This window comes from Tasmannia lanceolata, unplaced genomic scaffold (assembly GCF_043159265.1).
Source record: "Tasmannia lanceolata isolate RefF3 unplaced genomic scaffold, GAP_Taslan_0.1 ptg000012l, whole genome shotgun sequence".
Classification (NCBI taxonomy): domain Eukaryota; kingdom Viridiplantae; phylum Streptophyta; class Magnoliopsida; order Canellales; family Winteraceae; genus Tasmannia; species Tasmannia lanceolata.
In genome coordinates this window covers 2,090,567-2,113,160 of record NW_027518689.1, presented here as the reverse complement: position 1 = coordinate 2,113,160, position 22,594 = coordinate 2,090,567, and the positions used below count along the sequence as shown (strand labels likewise).

The following is a 22,594-nucleotide window of genomic DNA, read 5'->3' as shown; positions in this document are numbered from 1 at the left end:
TTGTTTTGCTTTAGAGGATGTCAATATAAAGATCTGGATTCACTGAATGTACAAAACCCCTTTTTCAAAACTACCAAAGAGATCCAAAAGCCATATGAAAAACTAAAGCAAAAAGTACTAAAGAAATAAAGAGTGCTTACGTCCCAGCCCTCTATTTTAATATTAGCACTCATCTCTTCATTTCAAACTTCATTGATTGGCTATTTCTAGCTTCTTGGAATTTATATCAACTAAATGCAGACATCAACCCATAAAACAATGATGTGTATCAATAAAAAACTGAAAGAATGTGAAGGATTTTTGAGAGGATGATACGGTGTATAACTGCAGCTACCTTGCCACCATCTTCAGAATTTCTATCTCTTCGAAGTCCGACAGCTTCATAAGAACTGCATCAGGCCACATCGAGACTGAAGAAAAATAAGATGTATAAAATTAACTTAAAAAGTGGATGGCTAGAAATAACAAAACAATAACTCTTACTTCCTACAGTTCTCTTACTTGAAGGGGTCAATAGTATTTGATCTTTCTTTATATTCTTATTACAATGTAATAAAATTTCAATTTGTGTGTTGTGGCCATGATTGTGAATTGAAATATATTTAGTTTAAAGTTATGAAAGAGTATTAGTGTCATAACTTTACGGTGGTATTAGGTATTAGTTTAAGGGCGGAATTATCTTTTCCTTCTTTTACTTCAGTGAGTGTGTGTACAAATAGGGATTTGATAGGCAATTTCGCCGAAAGCCAATTGGCGGCTTACTTTTGCATGAGAAGAGCCACCCGCTGACTTGCTAGCAGATCGGTTAACTTTTGCATGGGAGAACAACCACATACGCTGACTTGCTAGCAGATTTAGTCTTATTCATTTAATTCATTTGATGTGGTTTTTCTCTCATGCAAAAGTCAGCCCTGAAATAGCTTAACAAATCCCATATAAATATGAAAATATTTGATATTTACATAGATAGATAGATAAACGAGGACGTATACAATGGGTGACGCTTAGAGTCATCACCGACTCTACACACGGGGTCGAAGGGGCCAGGTGTCGCACACGACGCCGGGCCAACTCGTGCTGGCGTAGGCCCACATGGATCCAATGTTTCTAATTTGGTGAAGCTTTAGGATTCTAGTTTGTGTTGGAGAGTGGAGTCTTATTTTATTAAAGTTTCTAATTTTGGGAAATAGGAAATTAATCAGTTAGGTAAGTGTCTAATTTAGGTGGTTTAGTTTGTTTAGAAATAGGAATTAGTATTTTAGAAAGTATTGCCTCATCAGCCAATGCACTCTCTTTAGTATTTTAGAAAGTGTTGCCTTATGTTACCTTTCTGCTTTGTTTATAATAGAGGTGCAAAAATGTTATGTGTGAGGGAAAAACGTTATCAGTGAGTTGAGAAATCAGATAGTGAAAACGTGAACAGAGTAGAGAACAATAACATGAGGGTGAGAAAGGAGGTGGTGTACGGTTTTACATCTTTGAATAGAATATTAACAGAGAATTCTCGCTCTCTCTCTCTCTCCTTTGGAATTTGTGTTTGTTTGTTTTGGGTTTTTTGCTTCTGCTTTGTTCTTTGTTTGAAGAAGTGATATCAAGTCTTTGTGCTATGATCTTGATTTTCTACAAGATAGATTGTTGGGGTTCCATGTGAAAGCGAAAGATCCCACATCGAAAGTGTAATAGATGTGGGTGGACTTTATAAGAACTTGGGCACCCTCTCATTAACTCCTAGCTTTTAAGGGTGAGTTCTACCCGGGTCCGAACGTAGTTCCCAAGTTCCTGCCACATGGAGGGGTGAGATTGTCCACGTTGCTTTTAAACTAAAAATTTTAAATTAGTAGATCTATGATTAAATTTTTAAACAAAAATCTAAAATGTATAATAAATTGACCCAGATTTACCAACCTACTTTTTTGTATGGTTTCCTCCAATATCTCATTTCTGTTGAAACAACTATTGAATAATAACCTGATATAAAGAGTTGAATAGGGCTCATTCGGAATGAATGAGTTTACACACTTCTCGTTCTTTCTCTTTGATCAGAGTGGGCAAAATGGCAATCCTCGTGTTCACGCTGAATGCACGTAACACAGAAATTCTATGAAGGCCACAAATTTATTTTTCTAAAATTATCTAAACTATAATAATCTACAAGCAAGTCATTTTAATTATTTATGAATTTATTTATTTACGTAGTTTTAGAAATGATCTTGGGAGTCTTCGTAGTATTTTGATATTTTTGAAACTATCCTTGGCCATGTGCACATGGGACACATGTATTGTGATTAGGCTGTTGATTTAGTGGACCACCTTAGATCAAGTCCGTCACCATTGATCTTGCCACACGATTTTTGATTTAGAGCCACCTTAAATCTAGTTCGTCATCGTAGATCTCACCATAATCCATCACGATCCGACTATTGCAACACCTAAATTACTAGTAGGGTCCAGTCATTTCGTGATCTAAACCATTCATCCACTGGACCCCACAATGAATGATTATAATGGCATTTCACTTTCACTCCAAGTTAGAATCCTTGCTAATTTACAAAAGGTTGGTAAATTTGCATCAACTTATTATATATTTTAGATTTTGTATATACTTTTTTATTTAATATTTGTATTATTTTAGGGTTTATACATTAAATGTATAGTTGTGTTTAATATTAAACAGCATGTTAATATAACTCAACTCAACTCAACTAAGCCTTTGTCCCAAACTAGTTGGGGTAGGCTAATTAAATATCAATTTAATGTAACTTTTCTTTAGAACACCTTGATTGGATGATTTGGGCCCTTGATCGATTAAGACTCATCTATGGTTCTTCCAAGAAAATCTAAGCTGTTGATTTTTGTAGTTCTTTTATCTTATGTCTAAGAGAGTCTTGTTTTGGATGGGACAAAAACTATATGGGTAGCCTCATGATTTTCTACAATATCAACGGTCCTAAATGCTCTCGATTTCACATACAAACATATCAACGGTCTTAAATGCTCTCGACTCACAGAAACAACCTTTCTGCAAAGCAGGCATAAGGCTGCGTACATCTAGCCCTCCCTAGAACCTGCAATGGCGGGAGCCTCATGCACCCCCTCTCCCCATCACATACATACATACTTAGGTCTAAGATTTGCCACTCATCACTGATAGTAAAAGTGACTTTTTGTTTAGTCTTCTTTTAGTATGCAAAAGTCACTTTACGATCAATGGTAAAAGTTTTGTTTTTTTAGTCCTATGGAGGGATTAAGATCATCTGATCAAGGTTTTCTTAACGAAATTTGGTTAAATTTATGATTGTCTTGTAAACAAGGAAGAAATGCAGCTCAAAAAGTGACATTTGCGAAGAAGCCTATTAGTGTCTTTCTTTTTAGCATTTTACCTATAAAAAATGTTGTTCCCGTTTCAAATATTACTTAATTGACCTGTGCTGTAATTTATTTGTAATCAGATAATACCTTATCTGATCCAATTGCGGTAAAAGTGTCGTAAAACAATTTCTCAAGTAATAAAAAACTTTAGAATTAGCTAATATTTGTTGAAATCTTATGAAGAGAGATGGCTAAAGCCTAATTGGAGGTTGTTAGAAATGAGCTAAGCATGTTTGAACTGAGATAAATTAACATCCAAAGGAAATATGAAGAGTATTGTGACGATTACAATTGATGGGACGAAAAGAAATGCTAGTGCCTTTTTGCATACACCTTACACAACCTTAAAGAAGATAGTGTGAGCCTGTAGTGAGATGCATATTGAAGCATCAGGAACCTTTTGATCTAGTCCAAGATCCAATGGTTCTAATAAAACAGAAGAAGAGATTTGCAGCAATACGCCATCTACTCCATAAAGAAGTGTATACACGTTTTCTCTCCATGGAAAAAAAGGAGAGAGAGTTTCATTAAAGACTTTGTGTTTCTTTGAGACTTTATGTTTCTTTATGGTATCAGAGCCATCCATGGGCTTCTAAAAACTCATTTTATAACTCGTTTTCTCCCAACTCGTTTTCTTCTTCTTGACCGATTTTTCTCATCCAACACCATGTCAAACTCTTCATCTTCTCCATCACCTTTGTATCCCTACCCATCATATCTTAATGTCACAACCTTTGTGTCTTTGAAATTGACACAAACGAATTACTTACTTTGGGAGACTCAGATCCTCTCACTCCTAGAAAGCCAAGAGCTAGCTGAGTTCATCTATGGAGAAGTTCCTGCACATGATCCCAAATGGACTCATATGATGGAAAGAGAGCCCAGGATCCAGATTTTTATGTCATGGGTTCTCACGGATCGGCTTGTAAAAGCTTGGATAACCGTAACCCTATCAGAGGAAGTTCTCGGTTTGGTTGTTGGATTGAACACCTCGACTGATGTTTGGAGTGCCCTTGCAGCCGCATTTTATCAAAATTCTCAAGCACGAGAATTTGAACCGCTATCCCAAATGCATCGGGTAAAATTGCTCCTACTCAAAGGAACCCGTAATGTCACTAAGGCTTCACAATTTAGTCAGCCAAATCCACCCTCAAGTATACAATGAGGCTCTCTCAAGAAATAGGACAGCACACACAAAGAAAAACCAGCACACAAAATGCATGCATACACAAGGGACACCAATTTTTAACGTGGTCTAGCCAAACAATGCCTACTCCATGAGTCTCAAACTCTTACCTAGGCCAAAGCCATTACAAGGAAGCTTTTCTCTCACAATACACACAAAACTCCCAATTCCCTTGTGCGTGGTTCATTTTTCACACATATATGATAGTTTTGGCAACCAACTCAAGGCCATTGGCCAATTTACATAGTGTCTAAAGGCTATTGGCCAATGTACAACACATCCACAATCCATTTACACAAGCACTTACAAATTACAAGGCAACAAGTGGCATAACAGCACACAATTGTCCACCCATGTGTGTACAATAGCCACATGGTTTGCCTCCAAGATGTGCATGTGCAACACCACTTTGCCCATTATTTTGCTGCCAAGTTTCCAAACTTGTGCCAAAACTGCCCAACTGATGCCTTCCTTGTTTTCAAACATAAACACCACATCCAAGCATGCTATTGGTCCATTTTGAACCATTTGTAGCCATTTCCAGCATGTGCAAGCACGGGCGTCTCGCCCATCCACCTGGCCCATTGTGTGCCCACCAGCACCAACGTCATTGCACATTGTGCATTGTCGGACACGCCAATGCACCAGCCCACCATGTGTAAGGTTCACGTCAATGTTAGCCCGCCAATGTGCTGTTTTGTAAACCAATGCCCACAAGTCTCTTGAACCTTGTGTGCATGCCTTGTGCACTAACCCTCTTAGCCATGCCCAGCCCATGGCCTTTGCTTGTGTGCTACCTTGCACACATGCCGTGCAATCAAGGTCTTTGCCACACCTCTTTGCCAAGCCCATCTACACTTGGTCTTCTCACGCCATGGGTCATATGCCATGGTCTCCTCCCGCCTTGTTTCCTCTTAGCCTAACTCCCTAGGCCCACTTGGCTATTGGTAAGGCTATACGGTGCCACCACAAGCCAATGTCAATGCCATTTGTTTTAGGGGTTTAACAAACAAGGGCACGTCATCTCTTTTAGAATACCTACATGAATTCAAATCAATTTGTGATCCATTGAATGGAATTGGAAACTAGTACCTGACAAAAGCAAAGTTTTTTGGCTCCTGAATGGACTTGATCCAAAATATGAGTCGTTTGCTACCACTATGCTTCAGCCACACATCTCCTCATATGCCGATCTTATTTCCCTATTATAAAGTCATGAGATACGTAGTAAGAACCATCAAAGTGATCTTCCAAATCAATTGATAGCCTTCTATGGACATAAAGTTGGAGGGAATAAGAATAACAATAATAAGAGAGGGTGGCAACATCCCTTTACATCAAAGGAAAAGGAGTTTCCTCGTACTGGAAATCCACCACATCGTGAAAATCAGAATCATGGACAAAACAATACTCAACAAGGTGACCGCCTACATTTCCAAAACCAAGGAAATGGAAATGTTGTGGAATGTCAGATCTGTAGGAAAAGAGGGCATGAAGCTGTAGAATGTTGGAAGAGATTTGATAACAGCTTTCAGCCAGAGAATATTTCAAAAGCCTTAGCTGTAATGCAACTTTCTGAATCACGAGACAATGAGCAGTTCCCCGATAGAGGAGCCACTGCGCATATGACTGAAAAATAAGGTAATCTCACCAACTTGATTCCATATAACGGTTCTGATTCGGTCATGGTACGAAATGGAAATCGATTGCGAATTTCTCATGTTGGTGAGGGAAAAAAAGTTTATGGTAATTGTAGACACCCCATTTTGACTTAGCCCCAATTTCCCAAAAAAATTTAAATAAATCCCGAATCAAGTCTCAAGTTCCCGAAACCTAAGATCTGGAACCAAATTTAAAGTTTCCCAAAATATCCGAGCCCGATATGATCCTAAGTTAATAGCCCAACCCGACTCTGAGAAAATTTAACCCAAGTTGCACTCTAATCCATTTTTTTTTTTATCTCAAAATCAAGCAAGAGGGAGGTGAAATATCCAACATGGGTGTGCTAATACCAACCCCATGAGTAGTAAACAAATAAGAGCTAAATGTTCTCCCCCCCATTTTTACCCAGACCACCCCTCGTAGTTAAAAAGAGTAGTCATAAATACACTTGAAGAGGATTGTCCAAGGAGCAAAAGGGGGTGGAATATATCATTTCCCTAACAAAAGGGATCGAATTAGGGTTTAGAAGAGGGGAGCCCCATTTTCTGAAAGGGGGGATTGGGAGGGCAGCCGCAAGAAAAATCCAGAGGAAGAGGAGAGAGGGAGCCGAGGCACCACCACCCATACTCTTCTTCTCCTTCTATTTCCGACCAACCCCATAGCCGCCGGTCACCTCCACCATCTCCGACCCCCCCAAAACCCAAACCCACATCAGCCGGCCACCTCTGCTGTTTCTTACCGCCACCCCCATTACCGGAGCCAACCTCCATCTAACCACCACCACCACCACCCTTCACAAACCCATCTACCCCCTCTCTTCACCTCCACCTCCACCAACAACAGCCACCAAGGGAGAGACCACCACCTCCATTGATTCCGGCAAGCTTGCCGGAATCCGGCCTCAAACCCGAAACCCAAAACCCATCTCCATCTTGACATCACCACCACAAAACCCGTCTCCATTTCCAACCTCTGCAACCCACCTCTTCCACCCTCATCTTCTCCAACCACCACCTTCAAAACCGAAACCCATTTCCACCCCAAACCCATTTCGAAAACCCAAGTCCATAACCCCTCAAACCCTCTTCTTCACAGCCACAACCCATAGCCACCACCATCGGCCTCCCTCAAACCCTCAAACCCTCCTTTTCTTTCTTTAGAAAAAAAGAAAAAAAAGAAAAAAAGAAAACAGAGCAATAGAGAGAGAGGAAGAGAGAGAGAGAGAGAGAGAGAGAGAGAGAGAGAGAGAGAGGGGTTTTGCAGGTTCTCCTCTCCGGCAATCTCGCCGGTGCCGGCTCCCCAACTCCGCCATGGCCGCCCACCTTCAATCATTTTCCTCCTTCCCTCCTACCTTTGCTACCTACTCAAACCCATTCCACCTCCATTTCCATTGAATGGACCTCTCAAACCCAGAAAACCCTTTTTGATTTTTACCTCCACCATCAATTTCTAGCAAATTCCTTCCCTTGCCATTGATTCTTGTTAACCCAACATTTTCTCCATTCTCTTATCTGGACAGAGAGCTCAATTGCAGCAGCAAAAGAAAAGAAAGCAGAGGGAGAAAGAGGGAGAGAGGGAAGGTCTGTGTAAATTTTAGGGAGAAGTAGAGAAGTTGCAGCAAAGGGATTTGATCTTCATCTTCACCCATTTGGAGAAAATTTTACAAGAAGGTAAAACCCATCTCACTTTCCCTAGTAATTCCTTTCTAATGTCTCATGCTCATGTGGCTTTTTGGTTTCTTGTTGCCTGACTGATTTTTGGACCCTTTTATGTGTGATTTCCAATTGCCTTAATTTTCTCATTGATGTATCCATTTTCCTAATCCCCCTGTAATTTGCTGAAATTTAATCACCTTGTGTTTCTCATCGGAAGAGGCATATGTTTTCTGAGTTTTGTCCGATTGGTTTGCTTCTCTCGATTTTAAATCCCATTGGTCTCCTCTTCTTAATTCGATTTCAAGAGCCCATGGGAGTTGTGTTCAATGAATATCAGGATGTAAGGGTGTTGATACCATATTCTCATGTCAATGGGTTTTCCTTTTAGCCACCCTTTAGGTTCTTCCTGAGTTTGATAATGCACATATGTGATGGGCCGTGTTGGCTAAAGCGGTGGAACAGGTCTCCACCCTCATCCAAATCAAATCGGTTTGTCCATGGTGAAACAAACGGGTTTGAGTGATTCTTCATTGAACACAGTCGGGTTATGAAGTTATCTGCATCTGTTGAAGGAGAAATCAAGTGAAAATTGGCACCGGAGTTTATAAGTTTCATTATTTTGATTATGCTAGGTTGTTAGTGAGAGCACTCGTCAGGATTAGTCAAAAATCCGTGAGTCAGCTGACAAGTCAAAATACCCGAATTTCCTCATTTGGCTTGGTTTAGTATCCCCCCTTTGCCGTTCATGTCTATTTTCTTATCTCGTCACTTCTCATGGGCTTAGGGATTTTCCCTTCTTGGAGGTCATCCTCTCTTACAGGACTCAAGGTTTCCTTCCTCTTCGAGATGATCATTTTCTACAAGGTTAGGGATTAACTTGTTGCCTTCTTCGGGTTCATCTCTCTTCACGTTCCTTGGGATCCTCTTCGCATTTCGGGATCCCCATCGATTTTGGGAACACTCGTCAGGTTTAGGCGATGACAGAGGGCAACCTCTTGAGCCAAAACCCCCTTTCGATCAAAAGGGATAAAAATACATAAAAATCAAATAACAAAAATCCAAAAAACATAAAAAAAAAACACTCAAAGTGTATTTCGAAATGCTGTTTCGAACTACGTTGGCTTGATCCCTTTCCACAGGGTACGTAGGCAGCTTGGGATTCTCGTCCCAAGTTCAGTCAAACTTTTCAATAAAATCATTTAAACCCTTCAAAAAATCATTCAAACATTTTCTAAAAAAATCTTTCAAACCTTTCACAACAAAAATCAAAATGGGCAAGGATGATGATTGCCAGGTCACTTGGAGCCTTCCTTTCATTTCATTTCCGATTTTGATCGTGGTTCTCCGGTTTTATCGGTTTTTTGACGTTTTATCGGGTTTTGGGACGGCCGATGACGTAGCGTGGCCCCTTCACAGGGATTGTCCTCGTTGAGCCCAACGATAGGCTATGACGATCATGAGGCTTATCCGATCTTTAGCGGGTCAGGATCGCTGAGCTTGATTCATTAGAATCGCTCCCTGAGCCTATCGTACGCTCCCTTTTCTTTTTCCTGGCATTCTCGGTTCTCATGTACCATTAATTTTCCGATTCATTTATTTTCCTGTATCTTTTAGCTCATTGTGTGTTTATCTTTGACTTATGTGCTACTGTTAGCTTGCTTACTTTCCTAGCATGAGATTGATTATTATTTCCTTAGCATTATCTCATACATAGGCTCGCATGATAGTGTGTTTATTCTATTGCTTTGGTAGTTTACTGCTGTGCTTATCTGTCCTCTCACCTGCTTAGTTGTAGCATTTATTCATCTTATCTTGATTATCTGCTTAGCTGTAGCTGTGCGTGTGGATTTTACTGCTTTTCTAGATGTGATGGGTTAGGATTAGATGCGGTGAGTTAGGATTTGGATGTTTATTTTCTTTTGCCCATCCCCGGGTCATGCATGCTTAGATAGACATTTTCTCGGGGATACCCGTTCCCATTTCACATGATTTTAGCCCAAAACTCTTCAAAATTAATTAAAAATGACATAAGAGACCAGGTGCTTGCACTTGGGCGAATTGGGGCCGCTTAACACCTTCCCCATTCGTCATCAGGCACGGACTTTTGTATCTCTGGTTATCCATTGCAACAGAGTATTTCATGGGATCCAGGGTCTACTTCCTTGGATGGCGACTTTTTTGTTATAGGTATATCTTGGTTCCGGGCCAGTCCTTGAATCGAGAGGTATCTCATTTATATCGCCACCCATGCTGTGAGTGGCATCATTTCGAGAGTTCCTTGGAAGAGCTCTCCTTCATATTGTGGAGATCTTAGAGGACCGACGGGGGATCTCGTGTCCCTCGCCTACCGTCCTCGGGATCGGGGTCCACAGGCTGGCGACTCTGCTGGGGAATTCTTGGAGCATTGCCTAACTCTGTAAAAATGCCACTTTTACTAATTTTGGAAGAAATTTGGACTAAAATCATTTTAAATGAGAACCTTTTCCGTTAGAATGTCAGGGGCACCAAATAGGTGCGTAAATTAAAACAAGGGATTCACACACTACACAACATGCATTATCATATTCTTTATTTCTTTCATTGTATTTTATTTCTTTCGTTATTTTTATTGTTGGCTCCACGGGATAGATTTGGCGCGTACCAGACGGGATGTCATTACCCTATGGGCCGTTGAATCTATTTCCAAGCTATGCGCCAGTGCTGTAGCTGTAAACACTAGGGGTACTTGTGTTTACAGCAGCCGATGAGCAATGAAGCATACTATGTATAACATTGGGCGTACTTTTGTTATACATATTAAGTATGGTTCATACGCATAGAGCCCGATAGATTGAGTCCGGAGTATATATATATATTGCATTCATATGGGGATGAACATGTGTTGCTTACACATGTGGAGCCTAGAGTTAGGAGCCTTGACCCATTGATAGACTAGGGTAGTTCACTTCGTGTGGCTACAAATGCGGTCCTAGTATACTCACTTGTCTGTCATGAGTCGAGACTTTCTTGACTCCGCAAGATTAGACTAGGATTGGTGCCCCTGGTTAGGGTGTATATATTTGTATATATATTTATTACTAGATTAGGGCCTGCTTCATAGTTAGGTTTTCTTTCCTAATCTAATCCATTTTTTTCATCCATCCGTCTTTTGGATTATGATCAGATCATTGGTTTCACATCATTATCTTTATAGCCATGATCTATTTTCCCGGAGCTTGATCCTTTGATCGATCTTGATCAGATCGCTCCGCATGCCAATTATGAGTCTACTTTGCCATTATCACTACCATAGTGTGTTCTTGCTGAGAGCCCTGTTTCATCTTGACCTTGTCAGCATATTCTTTATGCTTGGTTGCCGAGACCCTCCTTGTACAGTCGTTATGCTGCCGGATTTTCTCCAAAAACCTTAAGCGTAACCATTATCCTTTAGGGTTATTGATAAACCATGTGCTTACCGTACCATATCTCCTAGTACAGTTGTCATGCTGCCGAATTTTCTCTAAATACCTTGAGTGTGGTCATTATCCTTTTAGTCCTGCTGACAAACCATGTGCTTACCTTACCACATCTACTTGTACAGCTATTTCGCTGCCACATGTTATCCAAGGGAAGGATGTGTTTGTGCTACCTTTCGTTTCAACTTGCACATTACATTGTCATGTGATTACTTCTCATTGAGCCTAGTGTTTATGGTGTCCATGACAGGAGTCTCACCCAATTGCTCATCATACCTCCTAAAAAAGAGCCTTCATCTCTGGACTCGCTCACTCTCGTCAGTCCAACCCCACCCAGATGGCTGAGTCTCTTGAGAGTCTTGTTATGGCCGAAATGAGGGAAATGACGATGAAATCCAGGACCTGATAAACGGGGATCCCCTCATTCTTCTCGAACTCAAATGCTTCCGAGAACCCTGCACCTAACCATGTTGCCCCTCTTCCACTCACCGTGGGAACCATTCAACTCATTCAACCCTTCACAGATCTTACCACCTTTACCTATCCACCCTTTGGGCTGGAAAATGAATGGGAAGGAAAAGGAAAAATGTCATAGCTTGAACCCCTTGAAAACATCATACCAGATAAAGCCTTGCCATTGTCAGGTGCTAAAGATCAATTTGAGTTGGGTCAACAGAAACCAAAGAGGCCGTTCCTTCTAAGATTCTAACTCCAGGGTTGCTCCTCCAATCATTATCATCATTAATGAAGGCACGATGTCATGAACTTTCAGCGCTAGTCCATTGCCTCCAAAAAAGTGTCATTTCTTTGAAATTCGTCCTTGTCGTGTGTGTAACCACTCTCTTGTCCAAGTTGGTAGGTCAAATAATCATGTTAGTGTCAAGTCCAAGTATTTTGTGTTTGCTCGCCTTTCTTATGGTGAGTCAGCATTCAACCCATTGTTATGTCAGATGTAAAGCCCAATGTTGCGTGTCGAGTATCATCAATGTACATAAATTTCGCAATGAAATGAACATGTGTTTTCAATGTCAATTTTCCTCTGTGTTTCCTCTTGGATCTAATGTTGAACACACTAAGACACCCATCTCGGAAGAGGATGCAGACGAAATTCTCCTCGAGATCTGAAAGATGGTCAAACGAGAGGAAGAGCGTCGAGCAAAGCCACTTGAAGACGAAATCGAAACAGTGGATAGTGGTATCAAAATCCGAGACTCGGGAAATACAGATTGGCAAAACTTTATCTCCCGAAGAGCGTGAAGAATCGATAAACCTATTTAGGGGGTTCAAAGTAGTTCTGCTTGGTCCTACGAGGATAAACCGATATCGTGCCCTTGCACTGTTCAATGCAAGTCTCCCTCAACTTTGACATCAGGTCAAAAAAAAAAAAACCTAAGATTTCAAAGGACGAACATCAAATACCAAGTGAAGATAGTAAAAAGATTGAGAAAAAAACTTTCGAACAACAAAGTCACAATCAAAGAACACGAGTCCCATAAGAATACTTGGATCGTGCATTGCAATGGAATTTCAAGTTAAAGCATTCAAGGTGTAGGGGCATTCCCCACATCCAAGCAAAAAAAAATCAGAAGAAAAAGAACATCCAAAAGAAAGAAAGATAGAATCCATAACAAAAAGGAGAAGGGAACGTGCCCCTATGTCAACTCCTTAGAAATATCAGAATCCCAAGAAGTGGAGTCAGTTTTAAAGCATCTTCAGCATATAGAGAAGACCCTGAGTCTTAGAATACTGAGCATCAGTGCAAGATCCCAAAGACAAAGTGGGAATTCAATCAGTCAAGTTTGCGCAGTACAGATGAAGTCTTGCCAGGAAATGCCGCCAGACTCCTTTAAAAAAAGAGAGAAAAAGATTCAAAGCCGTTGAACCTCAATCACTTCATAAGCCTGTACACCAGCCTATACACCAGAAGGCCATCATTGGCTGTTTGAACCATTAAAACCAAAAATCCCAAATTCGAAAAATCCTTTTGCAAACTCCTTTGGGCCTTAACAAATCAACATTCTTTTCAAACACCCACCAACCAGGGGCATTTTGCTCTGAACTACGCGGACCTGATCCCTTTCTACAGGGGGTACGTAGGCAGCCTGATCTTCCAGGTTCGGTCAACCTTTGAGCTAAATGTCAAATCATTCTCTTCCAAACCCAAGCGAACTGCGCGGACCTGATCCTCCATTTTTGGGGTATGTAAGCAATCTGGTTAGACCAAATTCAGTCGAAATCGTTTGAACCAAAGAAATATCCAACCCTTTTGAACCCACGCCCACCTAGAAAGTCCTTCGGGTGAACAAGGAAAGGTTCGAGGCAAAAGCAGAAAGAAAAGAGAAAAACGATGGAGTCTGAAGACCCGCTAGGCTGAAAACCCGAAAGGGCGGCCTAGGCAAAAGTTAGGGTCGTTCACCCGCTAAGTTGACAACCAAAAAGTCGGCTTAGGCAAAAGTCAGGGTACTCAAGCCCGCTGGACCGAAAACCCGAAAGGGCGATCCAGGCAAAAGATAGGGCAAGCGGTCCGCCGGATTGAAAACCTGGAAAGGCAATCTGGTCAATGGCAGTGACTTGTCACAAGGAGCGAATTAATGAGGTGAAGAAAGAACCTTCAACCGGAGCAAAATCTCAAAGTCCAAGGAGTGCCAGCAAGCTTATGTTGACGCTCCTCTAAACTAGGGCATTGAAACCGAGCAATCTGAAAGGGATAATAACCATGAAGGAAATACCGAAGGAGGAGAGTAGTGTCCCTTGACACGGTATTCGAAATACTCTTAGAGTGGCTAGGCCATACCCTTAAGAAATAAGACATAAGATCCAAGGGTGAGTTAAAAGTAATTTGAGTCCCTAGAGTAGTAGGAGTTTTCTTTGGTTGAGTCCTTTGAAATTTATTCTTCCTTTTGTTCGTTTTCCCTTTCCTTCAAAGTTAAGGTCATTGGCGTTGGAAGAATGGAAACATGCCCTCAAAAAAAAAATGAGTCGAGTCTCTAGAGTAATAGTTTTCTTTGGTTGAGTCCTTTGAAATTCGTTTCTCTTATTTTATTTGTTGTCATTTCCCTTCGAAGTCAAAGTCATTGGCGTTGGAAGAGTGGCAGCATGCCCTCCAAAAAAAAATCATCAGAGTCAGTCCTGGTTTAGGTATCGGAAGGGGCAAGAGACATCCTAGTCAAACCTACCAGAGACCTTAAGCCTCCAGAAGCGAGCAATGCCAGAAGGAGACTCTCAGACTCAGCCATCATGGTGATTGTCCTACTCTCTCCATTCAAAAAAAAAAAAAAAACCTTTGCAACCTCAAGCCTTCATGAAGCAAAGCATCTTTTCTTCGACCATCATTGTTCCGCCTCCTTAAGACCCTTGTCATGGAAATACAATACACTATGGGCATCTTTTATGACTTGCGTCATAAAAGATGTCAAGCACGCAAAGATAATCCAATGTCTCCAGCAAGTTGAGATGAGAGAAGCTCGAGCACATCTCGAGTCAAACCTCCAAATTCCCCGGCTGAGCCTACTCTACTCCATAGTCAGCTCATCGGCAAAGCTAGTCTCCAATGGAGTCTAGTATCTATTTCCCAGAGAGTTCGCTGGCAGCTGCTCAAAGCATTCAATCCCCAGCAGAATCCAATTCTTTCAAAAATGGTCAATATCCAAAATTCCAGCAAATCATGTGAGTCCCGTCCTCAGCAAGGAACTTGCACTCCCTTTTTCTCGGCAAGAGACAAAGCAATTCTCAAGGGGATCAATCTGAATCAATCAATCGATCCAAATCAATCAATCCAGCAAGCGTATCAAAAAAAAAAAGTTCCCACTTCTTTGGAGAGACAAAGTAATCTCCAAAGAAATCAATCAAAATCCATCAATCCAAATCAATCAATTCAAATCAATCAATCAATCAAAAGCAGGAGAGTATCAATCTTTTCATAAGAGTTTTACTCCTCGATCAAATTTCTATTGCTTGTTACTGCGTGAGGGTTCAACATAACAAGTTTTTTCCTTTGATTAGTGCGTGAGGGTTCCGCCTAATTAAAGTTCACCTTTTGTTACTGTGTGAGGGTTCCACATAACAAATTTTCATTGCTTGTTACTGTGTGAGGGTTCCGCATAACAAAGTTTTCCCCTTTGATTAGTGCGTGAGGGTTCCGCCTAATTAAATTTCACCTTTTGTTACTGTGTGAGGGTCCACATAACAAATTTCCATCGCTTGTTACTGCGTGAGGGTTCCTCGTAACAACGCTTTCCCTTTTGATTAGTGCGTGAGGGTTCCGCCTAATTAAATTCCACCTTTTGTTACTGTGTGAGGGTTCCACATAACAAATTTACATTACTTGTTACTGCGTGAGGGTTCCGCATAACAACGCTTTCCCTTTTGATTAGTGCGTGAGGGTTCCGCCTAATTAAATTTCACCTTTTGTTACTGTGTGAGGGTTCCACATAACAAATTTCCATCGCTTGTTACTGCGTGAGGGTTCCGCATAACAAAGCTTTCCCTTTTGATTAGTGCGTGAGGGTTCCGCCTAATTAAATTTCACCTTTCGTTACTATAAGAGGATCTAAGCCCGTTCTCATACGGCATGTAAGCCCGTTCTCATACGGCATGTAAGCCCGTTCTCACACGGCATCCAAGCCCGTTCTCGCACGGCATCCGCCATCCTGAAGCATTCTTTCCAGAGTCCCCTGAGGCATTCTTTCCAAAGTCTCCTGAGGCTTTACTTCCAAAGTCCCCTGAGGCATCCACTCTGAGTAAGACCCTTGAGGCATCTGACCCCTTTAAGAATTCAACCTTCGCAAAATCATTTTCGTTAATTCTTTTCTTCTTTGAACCAATTTCTAGGGCAGGTCAAAATGCGTTGTCCTTTTGGCTTTGACATTCGTGTGACGAGCACCCTCTGCCAAAGAGGGGCATCTGTAGACACCCCATTTTGACTTAGCCTCAATTTTCCAAAAAAATAAAAATAAATCCCGAATCAAGTCTCAAGTTCCCGAAACCTAAGGTTCGGAACCAAATTTAAAGTTTCCCAAAATATCCGAGCCCGACATGATCCTAAGTTAATAGCCCAACCCGACTCTGAGAAAATTTAACCCAAGTTGCACTCTAATCCATTTTTTTTTATCTCAAAATTAAGCAGGAGGGAGGTGATATATCCAACATGGGTGTGCTAATACCAACCCCATGGGTAGTAAACAAATAAGAGCTAAATGTTCTCCCCCCCATTTTTACCCAGACCACCCCTCGTAGTTAAAAAGAGTAGTCATAAATACACTTGAAGAGGATTGTCCAAGGAGCAAAAGGGGGTGGAATATATCATTTCCCTAACAAAAGGGATCGAATTAGGGTTTAGAAGAGGGGAGCCCCATTTTCTGAAAGGGGGGATTGGGAGGGCAGCCGCAAGAAAAATCCAGAGGAAGAGGAGAGAGGGAGCCGAGGCACCACCACCCATACTCTTCTTCTCCTTCTATTTCCGACCAACCCCATAGCCGCCGGTCACCTCCACAATCTCCGACCCCCCCAAAACCCAAACCCACATCAGCCGGCCACCTCTGCTGTTTCTTACCGCCACCCCCATTACCGGAGCCAACCTCCATCGAACCACCACCACCACCACCCTTCACAAACCCATCTACCCCCTCTCTTCACCTCCACCTCCACCAACAACAGCCACCAAGGGAGAGACCACCACCTCCATTGATTCCGGCAAGCTTGCCGGAATCCGGCCTCAAACCCGAAACCCAAAACCCATCTCCATCTTGACATCACCACCACAAAACCCGTCTCCATTTCCAACCTCTGCAACCCACCTCTTCCACCCTTATCTTCTCCAACCACCACCTCCAAAACCGAAACCCATTTCCACCCCAAACCCATTTCGAAAACCCAAGTCCTTAACCCTCAAACCCTCTTCTTCACAGCCACAACCCATAGGCACCACCATCGGCGTCCCTCGAACCCGCAAACCCTCCTTTTCTTTCTTTAGAAAAAAAGAAAAAAAAGAAAAAAAGAAAACAGAGCAATAGAGAGAGAGGAAGAGAGAGAGAGAGAGAGAGAGAGAGAGAGAGAGAGTGCTAAGAGAGAGAGGGGTTTTGCAGGTTCTCCTCTCCGGCAATCTCGCCGGTGCCGGCTCCCCACCTCCGCCATGGCCGCCCACCTTCAATCATTTTCCTTCTTCCCTCCTACCTTTGCTACCTACTCAAACCCATTCCACCTCCATTTCCATTGAATGGACCTCTCAAACCCAGAAAACCCTCTTTGATTTTTACCTCCACCATCAATTTCTAGCAAATTCCTTCCCTTGCCATTGATTCTTGTCAACCCAACATTTTCTCCATTCTCTTATCTGGACAGAGAGCTCATTTGCAGCAGCAAAAGAAAAGAAAGCAGAGGGAGAGAGGGAAGGTCTGTGTAAATTTTAGAGAGAAGTAGAGAAGTTGCAGCAAAGAGGTTTGATCTTCATCTTCACCCATTTGGAGAAAATTTTACAAGAAGGTAAAACCCATCTCACTTTCCCTAGTAATTCCTTTCTAATGTCTCATGCTCATGTGGCTTTTTGGTTTCTTGTTGCCTGACTGATTTTTGGACCCTTTGATGTGTGATTTCCAATTGCCTTAATTTTCTCATTGATGTATCCATTTTCCTAATCCCCCTGTAATTTGCTGAAATTTAATCACCTTGTGTTTCTCATCGGAAGAGGCATATGTTTTCTGAGTTTTGTCCGATTGGTTTGCTTCTCTCGATTTTAAATCCCATTGGTCTTCTCTTCTTAATTCGATTTCAAGAGCCCATGGGAATTGTGTTCAATGAATATCAGGATATAAGGGTGTTGATACCATATTCTCATGTCAATGGGTTTTCCTTTTAGCCACCCTTTAGGTTCTTCCTGAGTTTGATAATGCACATATGTGATGGGCCGTGTTGGCTGAAGCGGTGGAACAGGTCTCCACCCTCATCCAAATCAAATCGGTTTGTCCATGGTGAAACAAACGGGTTTGAGTGATTCTTCATTGAACACAGTCGGGTTATGAAGTTATCTGCATCTGTTGAAGGAGAAATCAAGTAAAAATTGGCACCGCAGTTTATAAGTTTCATTATTTTGATTATGCTAGGTTGTTAGTGAGAGCACTCGTCAGGATTAGTCAAAAATCCGTGAGTCAGCTGACAAGTCAAAATACTCGAATTTCCTCATTCGGCTTGGTTTAGTATCCCCCCTTTGCCTTTCATGTCTATTTTCTTATCTCGTCACTTCTCATGGGCTTAGGGATTTTCCCTTCTTGGAGGCTGTGGTACCCGAATCCCGCGAGAGGGGTGGGGCGCGAGCCGCCGCGCTCTCTCTCTTGGTCTCTCGTATCCACGCGATTGGCGTGTGTTTTTTAATTGTTGATTGTAATTCGTCTTTTATGTGAACTTGGGATCACTAAGGCAATCCGAATTCCACACGAAAGAGACTGACAGAGTCGCCACCTAGATGTGGGATCTAGGACCCATAATTAACCAGAAATCTAGACTCGCTACCTGGTTACGAGAATGGAAGGTATGGGGAGTTATCCACCACATGCACCATTCCTGCCCGATAATCGGTCTTCGATTCCAAAAGCTAACTCTTTTAAATTTATTTTAAATGGCTCATTCAACTCTATGTTAAAGTGCGAACTAAGTGACATGCATCCTAACATCTAATTTCAATGTGAATCCTAAATGTGTATCTTGATTTATTAATTTGTCTGGATTCAATCTAAGTGAAAGTTCTCCTAAAATTCTAATTTCATGGAAAGTCCTAAATGATTTGATTAAGCATTTACAAGAAAATTAATATCCAAAACACCACAATTTGTTATGGTGCCGACTCGCGGGTGGTATGCCGTCAGACATCCAAGCTGCCTACGTACCCAAGCCTCACTGGGATCAGAGTCGACGTAGTTCGGTGCACCTAAGCTAAGCTACTTATGCCTAACTCAACTAGGACACCGACCTAGACGGGATTGACTGTTTCAACAGTTTTAGGAGAAGTTATTTAATTCAAGTTGAGGATTTTATTATCTTAGGATTTCATCTAAGATGCTATATGATTCTCATCTAAATGCAAATGGTCCCTTAGACTAATGCAGGTTTGCCTACATCCTAGTTTACTAGGCTTGTCCTAGGGAAAGATTGGGTGACTAGTGTAACTAGACCTATGGCACGGTTGCTATACATAGCAAGCGTCCGTGATGAGGCTGGACTCCTAACTCTAGGACTCCCTAAAACTTAGGACACAACACGACACGACACCATTGTTCCTAAATTGGGCTCTAAGGGTTCTTACGACGGAAACCATAATCCAATGGTTCCGAGAGACACGAGATGAATCGAGATGATGAATAGTGTGAGGGAATGGGAAAGATAGAGAAAGGTGCGACTGAACTTGGGAGTGCCAAATTGCCTACGTACCCCGTGATGGGGATCAAGCCACACGTAGTTCCACTGGGGAGGTTACTTGGATTTTGGAAGACAGAATTGGTATTTGTATCTGGAATCGGGTTTGCATTTGAGCATTGGACTTGAGATTCAGAAACATTGATCTAGCAATGGGATTTTGGAATTGGGAATTTGCATCAAAGAATTGAGCATATAGGAATCATCAAGGGTTTGAATTTTCGGAATTCGAAGTGGGCGGGCTTATGAGATTCGGCCAAATGGATTCAGACATGCGACTCGGATTGTGTTGGGATATTACTTGGTTGGATTGGGTTAATGGTTAGGGTCAAGTGAGTCGGGTCTAAGTTAGGAGCAAACCCGAGACTAGCCATGGTCTAACTAGGAGGAAGCAGGGTACAAACCAGGGTGCGGACCAGGGTGCACCAGGGTGCGAACCAGCAGGGAACCAGGGTGCGAACCAGCAGGGGAACCAGGGTGCAACCAGCAGGGAACCTGGGTGCAACCAGCAGCGAACCTGAGTGCGAACCAGCAGGGAACCAGGGTGCGAACCAGCAGGGGAACCAGGGTGCAACCAGGAGGGAACCTGGGTGCAACCAGCAGCGAACCTGGGTGCAACCAGGGTCTAACCAGAGTGCGAACCAGCAGGGAACCAGGGTGCGAACCAATATCGAACCAGGGTGCGAACCAGTAGGGAACCAGGGTGCAACCAGCAGGGAACCAGGGTGCAACCAGCAGGGGAACCAGGGTGCGAATCAGTAGGGAACCAGGGTGCAACCAGCATCGAACCTGGGTGCAACCAGCAGCGAACCTGGGTGCAACCAGGGTCTAACCAGAGGCTAACCAGGGGGAAAACGGACCCTACATGCTTCCTAACATGGTTTTTCTTTTAAAGTAAAAGATATGCATGAAAACAGACCCTACATAGAATTGAAATAAATGCCTACCTCTTTGGAAACCCACTTTGTGTTTGATTTTTTCTTTGATGTTAATTCCTTGAAGATGATTCCTTGCTTGATAATGACTGCTTTTGATATATATCACCCAACGTATAAAATCACCCGATCCGGCAAGGATGGCCGAACCCTTGAAGAGATGAGGGAGAGGGATGAATTTTCTAAGAGAGGGGTTCTCTCCTCTTTTCTTCTCTTCTTTTTCCTTTGATGGTGGGATGAGAGGGTATTTATAGGAGAATGGGATAGGAGGTTAGGTGAGGTTAGGTGAGGTTAGGTAAGGTTAGGTGAGGTTAGGTAAGGTTAGGTGAGGTTAGGTGAGGTTAGGTGAGGTTTGGTGAGGTTTGGATGGTTATGATGAGAGGAGAGGTTAGGTGAGGTTAGGTGAGGTTTGGATGGTTAGGATGAGAGGAGAGGTTAGGTGGTTTTGGATGGTTAGACCCAGGTCATGATCTGCCACTGATCTAACGATTTACGGAAATCGGGTTTCGGAATAGAATCAGGGTCCGGGCTATGAAGTGACCCTAGCTTATTTTGTCCCGATTGATGATCCGTAAAGTCAGATCAAGATATTAATGACCTAAAACATATAAATCAATGATAGAGGGGGTTCTCACATGGATTTAACACACTAATTTATTTGTTGATTAAAACAAAACAAAATGGGGTGTCTACAGATGCCCCTCTTTGGTAGAGATGACGTAGTCATTGAATACCAAAGTTAAAAATGACAGAACCATTTTGCGTAGTTTTAATCGACAAAGGACTCTCTAGACACAACGCACCTTAACATAATGCAAAACCTTAGATGAAACCCTAGAACTTGAATAATAAAAAAAACTCGATGCGGCGCCGTTCACAAACGGGCAATTAGAGAATGAGATATCATTTTCGAATGGATTCTGAAGGGAAAGGACAAAGATCGCTCTCAAACAGTTTTTAGAAGGAGATGAGACGCCGCTCACAAGCGGGTTCAACGAGGATAAGAAGCATTCCCAAATGGACTTGGATAATGAGGCACCGTTCACAAACGGCCTCAAGGAGGATAGAAAACCATTCACAAATGGACTCGAGAAAAGAGGCACCGTTCACAAACGGGCTCAAGGAGAAGACAAGACCATTCACAAATGGACTCGAGAAATGAGGCACCGTTCACAAACGGGCTCAAGGAGGACGATACCATTCACAAATGGATTCGAGAAAAGAGGCACCGTTCACAAACGGGCTCAAGGAGAAGACAAGACCATTCACAAATGGACTCGAGAAATGAGGCACCGTTCACAAACGGGCTCAAGGAGGACGATACCATTCACAAATGGATTCGAGAAAAGAGGCACCATTCACAAACGGGCTCAAGGATAAGACAAGACCATTCACAAATGGACTCGAGAAATGAGGCACCATTCACAAACAGGCTCAAGGAGAAGACGAGACCATTCACAAATGGATTCGAGAAATGAGGCACCGTTCACAAACGGGCTCAAGGAGAAGACGAGACCATTCACAAATGGATTCGAGAAATGAGGCACCGTTCACAAACGGGCTCAAGGAGAAGACAAGACCATTCACAAATGGATTCGAGAAATGAGGCACCGTTCACAAACGGGCTCAAGGAGAAGACAAGACCATTCACAAATGGACTCGAGAAATGAGGCACCGTTCACAAACGGGCTCAAAGAGGACACGAGACCATTCACAAATGGACTCAGAAAATGAGGCACCGTTCACAAACGGGCTCAAGGAGAAGACGAGACCATTCACAAATGGATTCGAAAAATGAGGCACCGTTCACAAACGGGCTCAAGGAGAAGACAAGACCATTCACAAATGGATTCGAGAAATGAGGCACCGTTCACAAACGGGCTCAAGGAGAAGACGAGACCATTCACAAATGGACTCGAGAAATGAGGC

General features: G+C 42.4%; 1 long non-coding RNA gene across 1 annotated transcript in view; it reads right to left on the bottom strand.

Annotated features, from left to right (window-relative positions):
- LOC143887013 (uncharacterized) overlaps nt 1–22,594 on the bottom strand; it is a 42,351-nt gene that overhangs the window by 2,579 nt on the left and 17,178 nt on the right. The window contains exon 2 of the long non-coding RNA XR_013253980.1: nt 335–410. This is a non-coding gene — a long non-coding RNA (uncharacterized LOC143887013). The remainder of the gene's footprint in view (nt 1–334; nt 411–22,594) is intronic.